At 41.1% G+C, this 13,186-nt stretch overlaps 1 pseudogene; it reads right to left on the bottom strand.

The window, feature by feature from the left end:
* Positions 1 to 762: 762 nt before the first annotated feature.
* On the bottom strand, positions 763 to 1,782 carry LOC133367749 (olfactory receptor 14A16-like; annotated as a pseudogene).
* Positions 1,783 to 13,186: the final 11,404 nt, after the last annotated feature.

The following is a 13,186-nucleotide window of genomic DNA, read 5'->3' as shown; positions in this document are numbered from 1 at the left end:
CTCCCTGCTGAAGCTAAGCAGGGTCAGGTCTGGTCAGTGCCTGGATGGGAGACCGCCTGGGAACCATATGTAAGCCGCCTTGGGTTTCATGAAAAAAGAAAGGTGGGGTATAAATGTAACAAATAAATAAATAAAGTTGACAACAAGGGCATTGAACTTGTCAAGGATTGGCACAGTCATTAACCAAAATGAAGACAATAGTCAAGAAATCAGAAGAAGACTAGGACTGGTGAGGGGAGCTATGAGAGAACTAAAAAAGGTCCTCAAATGCAAAGATGTATCACTGAACACTAAAGTCAGGATCATTCAGACCATGGTATTCCTGATCTCTATGTATGGATGTGAAAGATGGACAGTAAAAAAGTGGATAAGAGAAAAATCAACTCATTTGAAATGTGGTGTTGGAGGAGAGTTTTCCAGATACCATGGCCCACAAAAAAGACAAATAATTGAGTGTTAGAACAAATTAAACCAGAACTATCATTAGAAGATAAAATGATGAAAGTGGGTTTATCATACTTTGGACACGTCATGAGAAGACATGATTCACTAGAAAAAGACAATAATGCTGGGAAAAACAGAATGAAGTAGAAGAAGAGGAAGACCGAACAAGAGACGACTGATTCCATAAAGAAAGCCACAGACCTGAACTTACAAGATCTAAACAGGGTGGTTTATAACAGATGCTCTTGGAGGTCACTTACTCATAGGGTCGCAATAAATTGTAATCGACCTGAATGCACATAACAACAATATCATTCATCATAGGACTTCCAGTTTTCTATCATTAGAGCTATAAACAGAATTCACCTTCCCAAGACTTGAGAAGTTATTCAAAGAAAAGTGCCCCAGACCCAATAGCTTTGACAGAGCATTTTTAATCTCCTTGTTTCTCATGCTGTAGATTATTGGATTTATCAAAGGTGGAACCATTGAATATATTATAGAAAATGCCAAATCCAGATGTGATGGGGTGTTAGAAGTAGGCTTGAGGTAAGTAAAGAATCCAGTGGATACAAATATGGAGAAAACAATGAGGTGAGGAAGGCATGTTGAGAAGGCTTTCTGCCTTCCTTCAATAGAGGGGATTTTCAGCACTGAGGAGAAGATGTGCACATAGGTTATAATGATGAAGATAAAACAGCTAAATGCAATGACAATACTTATCACAACAGCTCCAATTTCAATTCGGTTCAAATCAGAGCAGACAATCTTAAGTAATGGTGGGACTTCACAGAAAAACTGATTAACAACATTGGAACAAAAAGGGGATGCAAAAGTGCCTCCAGTGTGTAACACTCCATAGACAAAGCCAATAATCCATACACTAGCAATCATTTTTATGCAGGCTGGCTTATTCATCACCATCTCATATTGTAATGGATTGCAAATAGCAATGTACCGATCATATGCCATGACTGTCAGAAGAGAGAAATCAAATGTTACAAAGAAGAGAAAGAAGAGGACTTGAGCAACACATCCGGAATACGAAATATGCCTGGTATTCATGAGAGAATTGGCCATGGATTTGGGGATAATGACTGAAACTTGGCCCAGGTCTTGCATGGCTAGCTTCATCAGGAAGAAGTACATGGGGGTGTGCAGGCGATGGTCAGAGGCAACTGCAGAAATGATTAGAAGGTTTCCTGTAACTGTTGCCAGATAAAAAACAAGGAATCCAAAGAAGTGGAGAATCTGAAGTTCTCAAACCTCTGAGAATTCCAGGAGAAGAAATTCCGAGTGAAAAGACTGAATAATGATGCTTTGTTTCTTCTCATCCATGTTGCCTGCGGAAGGAAGCAGAAAGACGCTTAAACTGAGAGCCAAGTAGGTAGGAGCTACTTATGCTATTTGTATTTGTACTTCCAGTTTTAAGATGATGATGATCATTTTACTAGTGCTGGACATACACTTGCAAACTCATCTGTGTATGTCACTGAAGTACAGTTTTATTTAAAAGCTTGAAACTCTAAATAAATAAATTACAAGTATACTATGTTTCAGCAATTGTTTTTTGAGTGTAAAGACTTTGGCCATATTGTTTCAAATTCACAATGAATAATACATCCTTAGCAAATAAAATGGTTGCTTCTGGCAGTTTTGTGAATGTAATGTGTCAGTTGAACTGTAAAATGGGGGGATGTTATTTCATACCATCTAAGAAACAAAGGTGATGAGGTGAATTTAAAGGTGAGGATATGTTAATAGAGATGCACTTGGCAGATGATCATTAAGAAAGGATAATTCACCACAAAAAAACACTGGCCATCATTATTCTTCCAGACAAAAAAAAGTGAAAAGGATTTTTGTACTTTGTTTCTCTTGATTATGCTTGGTAAAATGTAGTAAACATATAACTTCCTTCTTCTCTATATATGTTTGGTGAAAAGCTCTAGCTCAGTGACAGATTACATGGTTGCATGGAACAAGGCAACAGTTCATACCCTGGTGTCCCCAGGAACGACTGGAAAAGATCAGTCTGATATCCTACAAGAGCTATCAGTATACACCAACCTTCCCAACCTCCAGAACATTTGGACTACAACTCTCATCATTCCCAATCGTTTATTGTGCTGAGTGGGAGAGAAGGGTGCTGTAATTCAAAATCAGGGGAGGAAGGGTTGGAGAAGGCTGGGGTAAGCATTGTGAACTAGAGGGACCAATGATCTGACTGAGCATGAGACAGCTTCCCATGTGGCAATGGCTGTCTGTCAACCAGAGATAAGGTTTTGAAAGAAGGGGAAATTGCTGCATATAAATGGTAGATGATCTGGCAAAGGAAAATGAAGGATGGCTTGGAAGAGTCTGTATGTGGTGAAACTGGCACTTGTGTGTGATATAATGACTATCTGGGTTGAAATAGGAAAAAAAAGTTTTGTTTTTTTTTTTGAGAGAGAGAGAGAAAGAGAGAGAGTTTTAGGTTCCACTGGGGATAATGTGAAGCTATTCAGCAATAGCATACAAGCAATTCATACATTCACAATGTAACCCATGGATTTGGAGAGCAATGCATCTTAGATTTAGATTTCCATGAATTTAGTACAAAGAGAACATCTCCCTTCTACCAGCACTGGTTGTTAGGAGAGCTGTCCCACCATTTATAACAAAAATTACATATCCACAGTGTCAGGGAGTAATTACCTTGGCAAGAAGGAATAGCTTTCACTCTGCAGTTACACTAGGATGGGTCAGAGGGATTCCCTTGACAGAGCCCTGGGGGCAGTGTGGACAGCCAGCTGTGGAAGCCCTGGAACACATGGTGTTGCAATGCAGTCTGTATAGTTGCCCAAGACAGAAATTCATAGCAAACTGGCTGGGGAACAAAAACGATTGGACAGAAGAGGACATTTTGGACTTCCTGCTAACAAGCCAGCTTTATAACTGCAGTTCTATCTGTAAAAAGAAGTGGCCTCATTCTCATATGCTTGACTGCCAGCAAGATTCAAAACAATTAAAGAAGGGAGGAAAGGCGGGGGGGAGGCAGATAACAAATGATTGCTAATTTTCAGTTAAAGTATTAAGTTAAATTATAATTATATGCAGCATTTCACTTTTTGTGATGTGCTGTGGTTTGTTAGTACTGCTGCAGTGGGGAAGGCTGGATGCGGCCTTTTCTTTTTATTATGCTTCAAGTAATCTATGTTTTGTATAACCGATAGTCCTTGGCTAACTAATAAAGACTTTGGGCATTCACACTATATCTGTCCATTATTTTAGGGAATATTCACTAGGAATGCATGAACCTCCCCTCCACCCTAAACTTTTACTACTCTTATCAAATCATTTAGGACTTTCTTTAAAATTCCTTCTGTTGAAACTTCTCAGGAGTTTTGCCTGAGGAGGAAAGCTCACATTTAATTCCAGTTCACGATAAAGTAAATATCATTGGTGGCTAGAGATGCCTGCTGTAGATCTCTCTATATACAATTATACAACAGATTCATTTAATTCCTTGCATGGAAATAACTGAAAATAGAGAACTCACATAAGTCTAAGGATATTTCATTTATGCCAGATGGATGATTAGAGGGAGAAAGAGTTGCAGGAAAAAGTGTTTATGTGTAGAACAGAGTAGATCACTTAGATATGTGGGGAAGGGGGAAGAAGGGATGAGAGAGATCTATTCTTTTCAGTGTAAAATTATCTGAGAAACTTAAGATATTTTAAAAGTTACTTACAATTTTTCTTCACATATTTCTTTTTCTCTCAACTTGAAGTTCTTTTTCTCCTCCAGTGATGTTACATTACAGTGTATCTGTTATACATGCCACTGGTGGCTAGAGATGCCTGCTGTAGATTTCTCTATATTTGAAATTATATAACAGATGTCTTTCATTCCTTTTGTGAAAATAACTGAAAATAGAGAACTCAAGTAAGTCTAAGATTTTTTAAATTAATTAATCAATGAGAGACTGATGGATAGAGAGAGAAAGAGCTGCAGGAGAAAGTGTGTATATGTAGAACAGAGTAGATCATATAGATATGTGGGGAGGGGGAAGAAGGGATGAGAGTGATTCATTCTTTTCATTGTAAAAGAATCTGAGAAAATTCAATATTTTAATAGTTACTTACTATTTTTCTTCATGGATTTCTATTTCTCTCAACACGAAGTTCTTTTTCTCCTCCAGTGATGTTACATTACTGTGTATCTGTTATACATGCCGCTTTATAAAAATTGTCCTACACTCAGATCTATGATGTCTGTAAGAATATGTCAACATGAGGAAATTTATTAGCATCTCTTTTGTGTTCCTAGAGATTTGATCTCACAGGAATCCAACACATCTCAGAAGTAGAGGCACACAGAAACAAAATTAGCTTGCTATCAAAATTATTAACATGTCAGTGTTTGAGATCATGAGAATGACAGAACAGGAAGGGAGCTATTTTTTCCCATGCTAGTCATATCAAGTGTACTCTTTTGCAAGCAATCATTATAAGAATACAAGAAAAGCCTGCTGGATCAAGCTAGTAGCCCATCTATTCCAGCATCGTGTTCTCACAGTGGGCAACCAAATGCCCCTGGGAAGCCACAAGCAATACCTGAATACAAGACCACTCTCCCTTCCTGCGGCCACTGGAAACTGGTTTTCAGAAGCATACTACATCTGACTAGTAGCCACTGATAGCCTTATCCTTCATGAATTTGCCTAATCTTCTTTTAAAGCCATCCAAGTTGGTGGTCATCACTGCCTCTTGTGGAAGTGAATTCCATAGTTTAACTACAGTATGTGCTGTGTGAAGAAGTACTTTCTTTTGTCTGTCCTGAATCTTCCACAATTTAGTTTCATTGAATGTCTACAAGTTTTATGAGACGGAGAAAAACGTTTTTTGTATTCAATTTTTCCAACCCCTTACATTTTACACACTTCTATCATGCCACCTCTGACTTGCTTTTTCTTTAAACTTAAAAGCCCCAAATTGTGCAACCTATTTATTTATTTATTTATTAAATGTATATCCTGCTCCTCCTCCCAGTAGGAGCCCAGGATGGCAGGAGCCCCTGCCTTTATAGAGGAGTTGTTCCATGCTCTTCATCATTCTGGTGGAAGGAAGGAAGGAAGGAAGGAAGGAAGGAAGGAAGGAAGGAAGGAAGGAAGGAAGGAAGGAAGGAAGGAAGGAAGGAAGGAAGGAAGGAAGGAAGGAAGGAACACAACACGGTCACATTTGACTTCAAAAGAGGAAACTTCACAAAAATGAGGGGATTGGTAAAAAGAAAGCTGAAAAACAAAGTCCAGAGGGTCACATCACTCGAAAATGCTTGGAAGTTGTTTAAAAACACTATATTAGAAGCTCAACTGGAATGTATACCGCAGATCAGAAAAGGTACCGCCAGGGCCAAGAAGATGCCAGCATGGTTAACGAGCAAAGTCAAGGAAGCTCTTAAAGGCAAAAAGGCTTCCTTCAGAAAATGGAAGTCTTGTCCAAATGAAGAAAATAAAAAAGAACACAAAGTCTGGCAAAAGAAATGCAAGAAGACAATAAGGGATGCTAAAAAAGAATTTGAGGAGCACATTGCTAAGAACATAAAAACCAACAACAAAAAATTCTATAAATACATTCAAAGCAGGAGACCATCTAGGGAGGCGATTGGACCCTTGGATGATAAGGGAGTCAAAGGTGCACTAAAGAACCATAAGGAGATTGCAGAGAAGCTAAATGAATTTTTTGCATCTGTCTTCACAGTGGAAGATATAGGGCAGATCCCTGAACCTGAACTAACATTTGGAGGAAGGGATTCTGGGGAACTGAGACAAATAGTGGTAATGAGAGAGCAAGTTCTACATAGACAATATAAAAACTGACAAATCACTGGGCCCGGATGACATCTACCCGAGAGATTTCAAAGAACAGAAATGTGAAATTGCTGATCTGCTAACTAAAATATGTAACTTGTCCCTCAGGTCCTCCTCCATGCCTGAGGACTGGAAAGTGGCAAATGTAACACCAATCTTCAAAAAGGGATCCAGGGGAGATCCCGGAAATTACAGGCCAGTTAGCTTAACTTCTGTCCCTGGAAAACTGGTAGAAAGTATTATTAAAGCTAGATTAACTAAGCACATAGAAGAACAAGCCTTGCTGAAGCAGAGCCAGCATGGCTTCTGCAAAGGAAAGTCTTGTCTCAGTAACCTATTAGAATTCTTTGAGAGTGTCAACAAGCATATAGATAGAGGTGATCCAGTGGACATAGTGTACTTAGACTTTCAAAAAGCTTTAGACAAGGTACCTCACCAAAGACTTCTGAGGAAGCTTAGCAGTCATGGAATAAGAGGAGAGCAGACTTCCGGGAAGGGTGACTTCGCTTATGCCTGCTTTTGAGATGGGCTCCTGCCTCAAAAGAAGCTTATTCAGATATAAATCAGTCAGAAAATTTTTTTTTGACTGATGAAATTTCTCCCGGGCAGGGAGAAACGTAGAGATCAACCTCAAAAGCCTGTTTTGGTTGGGAGGACTGGATTTCATTAATTTATGAGAAAAGGTCCAGCCAGCAATGCCGGACGGACTTCCGAACAAGCTCTATCTGATTAATGTGATACATTTATCTTTTCTTCAAAGAGAAAACGGACTAACAGGCAAGCACCCTTCTTTCTATTATTTTTTTTACTTGGTTTAAATTGTTGCAGCAAAAAGAGATTTGTCAAATGAATCAGCTTTAAAGAACTTCTGGCTGAGCTATAACTCTTCTCTGTTATTCACGAAATTAACAGCTTATCTCTGTTTCTATTGCAAAAAGCTGTCCTGGAAGTGCATTCTAAAGATATAAACAGAAGAGGGATTTCTATTCCGAGGAACATTATATTATCTGGGACTATTCTCTTTTTGGTCTATTTTATTTTGACGAATCTGCTTCTTCACGACGCCACTAACTGTTTTGATGCTGGGAACTAAATTTGTTTTGTATTCTTGAACATAGAGAGATAAGGCAGGCTGCTCTGTTTATGCTGTGATGTCATCAAGCCTGGAATATTAACCCAATTGTTGCTGAAATAAGAAGTGGTTCTTCTTTATTTTTGTTTTGTTTTGTTTTCGTGGTTTTAAAAATGGCAATCAAGAAAGTGGCTGAGAATCTGGAAGTAATCATGTTTCAGAAAATAGTGGATGAGATTGAGATAATGAAACAAACCCTGCGACAGGGCAGTAAGTAGCTGAAAATTGAACTGAGCAAAATGACGCAGGAGCTTAAAGAAATAGGGGATCCTGTGAGAGAGGAGAATGAGATCAGAGATGAGAAAAGAAAAAATAAAGGGAAGATACAAGCCCTGGAGATTGGAACAAATGTGGAATTGGAAAAAGATCTGGAGTTTATGGATATTAGAAATAAAATCTACTGTTTGGAATTTAACGTTATCTCTGAAGAAATTAATGAAGATATTAGAGATAAAGTTATCAATGGCTTGGATAATCTTCTGGACTGGAATGACGTGATGGAGCTTGATATAGAGAAAATCTATGGAATTAACTGCAGCCATGTGACAATGGAAAAACTCTCAAGAGATGAACCACTGCATTTTGTAAAAAAGAAGAACAGAGATATGACTTTACAACAATATTTCAGCAACTTATTCAGAATTGATGGCAAGAAAATATTTGGGATAGAGGAAATTCCCATCAGACTCTTATTATATGACTATGGTTATGACAGCAAGAATACTGATAATGGAAGATTGGACACTGAAATTACTGGACTTAACAGGACTATTGAAGATGGAAGATGGAATTAATAGGGATAATGGAATAATGGCTATTGAAATTAATGGACCTAACAGATTTTGATGAGATGGATTAATCGATATGTTTATTTGGACTATGGTTATGACAATAAGATTATTATTATTATTAATGAGATGGATTAATCGACATGTTTATTAGGAGAAAAATTGATAGATATATTTCTTAAAGAATTGAAACCTCTCTTTGACTTTTTGTGGAAAGAATAAAGTAATGTTTATGAGATTTGATGATTAATTAAGATAACTACTGGAGGAAAGTGATTTTATAATATAATTTTAGAGACAGGATTGTTATATATTGTAGACCTATAACTGATTTGATCTGCGACAAATGGGAAGTCAACATTTTATTTTTTTGTTTAATCATTTTTGTTTTGTTTTGTTTTTTGTCTTTGAATGTTTTATGATTTTGTTTTGTATGTTTTATGAAAATTTGAATAAAAATTATTGTAAAAAAAAAGGAATAAGAGGAGAGCAGAGCTTGGAAAAGTTACTTTTTTGAACTACAACTCCCATCAGCCCCAGCCAGCATGGCCACTGAATTGGGCTGATGGGAGTTGTAGTTCAAAAAAGTAACTTTTCCAAGCTCTGGAGGAGAGGTCCTCTTGTGGATAAGGAATTGGGTAAGAAGCAGAAAGCAGAGAGTAGGAATAAATGGGCAGTTCTCCCAATGGAGGACTGTAGAAAGTGGAGTCCCTCAAGGATCAGTATTGGGACCTGTACTTTTCAACTTGTTCATTAATGACCTAGAATTAGGAGTGAGCAGTGAAGTGGCCAAGTTTGCCGACAATACCAAATTGTTCAGGGTTGTTAAAACAAAAAGGGATTGCGAAGAGCTCCAAAAAGACCTCTCCAAACTGTGTGAATGGGTGGGAAAATGGCAAATGCAATTCAATATAAACAAGTGTAAAATTATGTATATTGGAGCAAAAAATCTTAATTTCACATAAACACTCATGGGGTCTGAACTGGAGGTGACTGACCAGGAGAGAGACCTCGGGGTTGTAGTGGACAGCACGATGAAAATGTCGACCCAGTGTGCGGCAGCTGTGAAAAAGGCAAATTCCATGCTAGCAAAAATTAGGAAAGGTATTGAAAATAAAACAGCCGATATCATAATGCCGTTTTATAAATCTATGGTGCGGCCACATTTGGAATACTGTGTACAGTTCTGGTCGCCTCATCTCAAAAAGGATATTATAGAGTTGGAAAAGGTTCAGAAGAGGGTAACCAGAATGATCAAGGGGATGGAGCAACTCCCTTATGAGGAAAGGTTGCAGCATTTGGGGCTTTTTAGTCTAGAGAAAAGGTGGGTCAGAGGAGACATGATAGAAGTGTATAAAATTATGCATGGCATTGAGAAAGTGGATAGAGAAAAGTTTTTCTCCCTCTCTCATAATACTAGAACTCGTGGACATTCAAAGAAGCTGAATGTTGGAAGATTCAGGACAGACAAAAGGAAGTACTTCTTTACTCAGCGCATAGTTAAACTATAGAATTTGCTCCCACAAGACGCAGTGATGGCACCAGCATGGATGGCTTTAAAAGAAGATTGGACAAATCCGTGGAAGACAGGGCTATCAATGGCTACTAGCCATGATGGCTGTGCTCTGCCACCCTAGTCAGAGGAAGCATGCTTCTGAAAACCAATTGCCGGAAGCCTCAGGAGGGAAGAATGTTCTGGCACTCAGGTCCTGCTTGTGGGCTTCCCCCAGGCACCTGGTTGGCCACTGTAAGAACAGGATGCTGGACTAGATGGGCCACTGGCCTGATCCAGCAGGCTCTTCTTATGTTCTTATGTTCTTATTGCCTCTCCAGTATTCCAGGCAATAGTATTGTCCCCACACCCAAGAAGACTCGTGACACAAGTTGGAATAATGTTATATTTATTAAATATAACATTCTACATCAAATGCAGATAAGCCAATTCATCAGATTAAATTGCTTCGGGCAGGTGAGGCCACCTATATATGTGGGAATACTCCCACGCCTTCTAAAGGCAAATAACTCTCTTCAGACCTTAACTCCATAGTCAAGGACGTGGGGGAAAACCTCCCTCCTTGCTGCTGAAGTCAGCTGTGGTTCCAACCCCTGCACCATGGCCCCGCCGTACAGGCGTTCACCATGATGCGCAAGCAGGTCCCACAAGGACACTCCTCAGTTCGCCACCAGGCATTAAGCTTTGATGGTTCCCTGGGGAGTGCCCCTTACCTGTATACCTTAACCGCCTCAAAATAACCCCATATACCTCACCTTCCCAAATTTCATGCCACAAGAGGGGATCAGCTCAAGCTTGGTCCCCTCAACCCAAGGAAAAAAAAAAACTCCCCAAACCCAACCTCAAATCCTCTAAAAACAAATCACATCCCCACTCTGACAGGTGGACGCCGTCGTCCCTAAACAATTGAGGGGAATAAAACCTTATCCTGGCATGGGTTATGCATGCCCCCCCAAGGGACAAAACCAAATCCCTAACCTTCCTATTCACCCATTTGCACGACCTATCGATCTTATTTGGGTGAAGAGCCCCCCTCCATACTCGTCTCACGAGCATAGCTGACCACACCAAAATTAGAGTAGGATAAGAACACCTAAGCCACGTGAGATCACGAGTGACCCTGAGCAGCAAGTCCATACTGGGGCGCCTCACAAGGTCGTTCTCTCCCAAGTGAATTAACAAAATGTGAGGCGGGGCCGCTGACGCCATGGTACGGCACACCAATGGCAACAACGCATCCCATAACATGCCCCTCTGCGCCTCCCAGCTAACTATCGCTGATGCAGAAAGCTGCAGCTGCGTTCCGGAAAACGACGAAGAGGCTCTCCGATGTGCCCAAAACAAGATGAAAAGGCCACACAGAACGATCCGCACAGGAACTGGAAGACTTAAAATACCTAAAGAAAAACAAAATTAAATACAATATTAATACCGAACATAAGACTGAAAAGCGGAGGAATGCCACCTGCCAATCGCTTGGATGTCGCTAACGCTCATGCCCACGAGGGCAGCGGCCGTGGCCGTTCCAATCTGAAATGAATGCAGCCCATAGACTCCAGCATCGCGACCAGTGGCCAACAAGGCCTGCCGAACAACAGCCCAAAATTGGAACTGAGTCAGGGCAGAACCATCCACATGTATAAATAGATAACGCAGGCCCGCTGGCCTTAGAAGCAGGAATTGACGCATTGCAGACACAGGGCATAATTCCAAAACTTGGCAGCTGCGTAAAGACACAAGACTGCCACGGCTCGCAGGGAAAACCTAACCATATCAGCACCTAACGTGCAATTGCCTGAGCATAAGGCTCTGTAAGACACATCGCGCTTAGAGAGGACTAACACTTCACTAGGGCGAAAGCACCATAGAACATCATCAGAGTTACTGCGGCGAAAAGATGCTCTTCATACTGGGATGAGCATAAAGAACGAAACAATGCCAGGATCTGGAGGAGGACATCGGGCGTGATTGGCCTCCTCCGGTCAGCGGGCCTGGGAGCGGAACGTGACCAACCCTCAAGGACCTTTCTGACCCTAAAATCTACAGAATGATCCGGCAGTCCCCGTGCCTTAGAGATAAAGGCCAGCACAGAGAGGTGCCCAGCGATAGTGGAAACAGAAGAGCCGTGCCCTCTCAAATGCAACATATACTGTAACAATTGATCCGCAGGAATAGGCCACGCCATAGGTAAAGCAGCACTGATTCTGAAAGCTTGGAACTTCGCAAAAGAATGCTGATACACTTTCTGAGTACTGGGAGCAAGAGCAGATGCAATAGCGGCCCCAACTTCTAAGCACCAAAAAGCTCCACAGGAAAGGAGGTAACGCTGGGTCGTATAGCCTGAATACTATCTGGACACATGCCCACGAGGGCGATGGTCGCTGCCGGTCCACTTTGAAAAGAAATACGTTAGTGCGAATCCATCCAGATGTATGAACAGGTAACGCCGGCTTGTATGACCAGAAAGCTGCCAGAAAGCAGGTCTATGAGGGCAGCGGCACCAGCTGCTCCTGTATGGAAGAAATATAACCCTTCCCCTCGGGTATCACACCCACGGGCCCTCATGGCCCTGGGAATATACCAAAATTAGAATTTAGTCAATGCATAGCCATTGATGCATATAAAAAGATAGCGCTGGCCCGCTGGCCTGACAGAAAGAAAGCTCCTTTAGAGCAAAACCAGACACCAGGTGGGCCATGGGTAGCACCTCAGCTACAACACCCAGCTACTACCCCCCTGGTCCGTAGTGAGTATATGCACTGAAAACATCACAGAAATGTAAGTGCAGGGCTCCACATGAAGTGACATGCCTTGAAGGCTAAGATATTACCAGGGCAAAAGGCTCCCTACAAACCATTAAGGCCACTTCCAGGAATAACTTTCCCTCGTAAAGAGGGAAACACAAAGTGCTGATGGAAGGCAGGAGCATCATGAGTACATCAGGGGTAAATGGCCACATAGAGTCGGGCGGCCTTAGGGTGGAGCGCCACAATCACCTTTGAATTTCATGAAGTGGGTTTCAGAATGTGCTTGGCATGGAAATTAAAGGCCAGGCAGAAAGGTGGGCGGATATATTCCTTATGATAACACCCTGCCCCTTTTAGGAGAACATGAACTATGAAGGTGTAAAACTGATATCGGCCACGCCCAAAGTGGGGGATACCAAGATGGCACAGACGCATCTGTCTGCAAACCCAGAACATGCCGAGCCATGAGCAAAATATAAGAGTGTACATTGCAGAGCACACACATGCACAAGGCACATGGCACAAGTAGAGCTAGGGGTCTGGGAATTTACCAAAGAACCAATAGCCAGGCTGGACTGAAAACTTACCATTTAATTCTGAAGGGCAGAAGGCCACACATGTACCACAAGCACTATTGGAAAAATAGCCCAAGAAAATAAAATCCAGGGGGAACCCCATGCCCCTCATGGAAGCCAGCCATTTCTCAGCAC

This window comes from Rhineura floridana, chromosome 11, assembly GCF_030035675.1.
Source record: "Rhineura floridana isolate rRhiFlo1 chromosome 11, rRhiFlo1.hap2, whole genome shotgun sequence".
NCBI lineage: Eukaryota > Metazoa > Chordata > Lepidosauria > Squamata > Rhineuridae > Rhineura > Rhineura floridana.
Note: the sequence above shows the minus strand (reverse complement) of the source record. Positions and strands in the feature narration are given on the sequence as shown.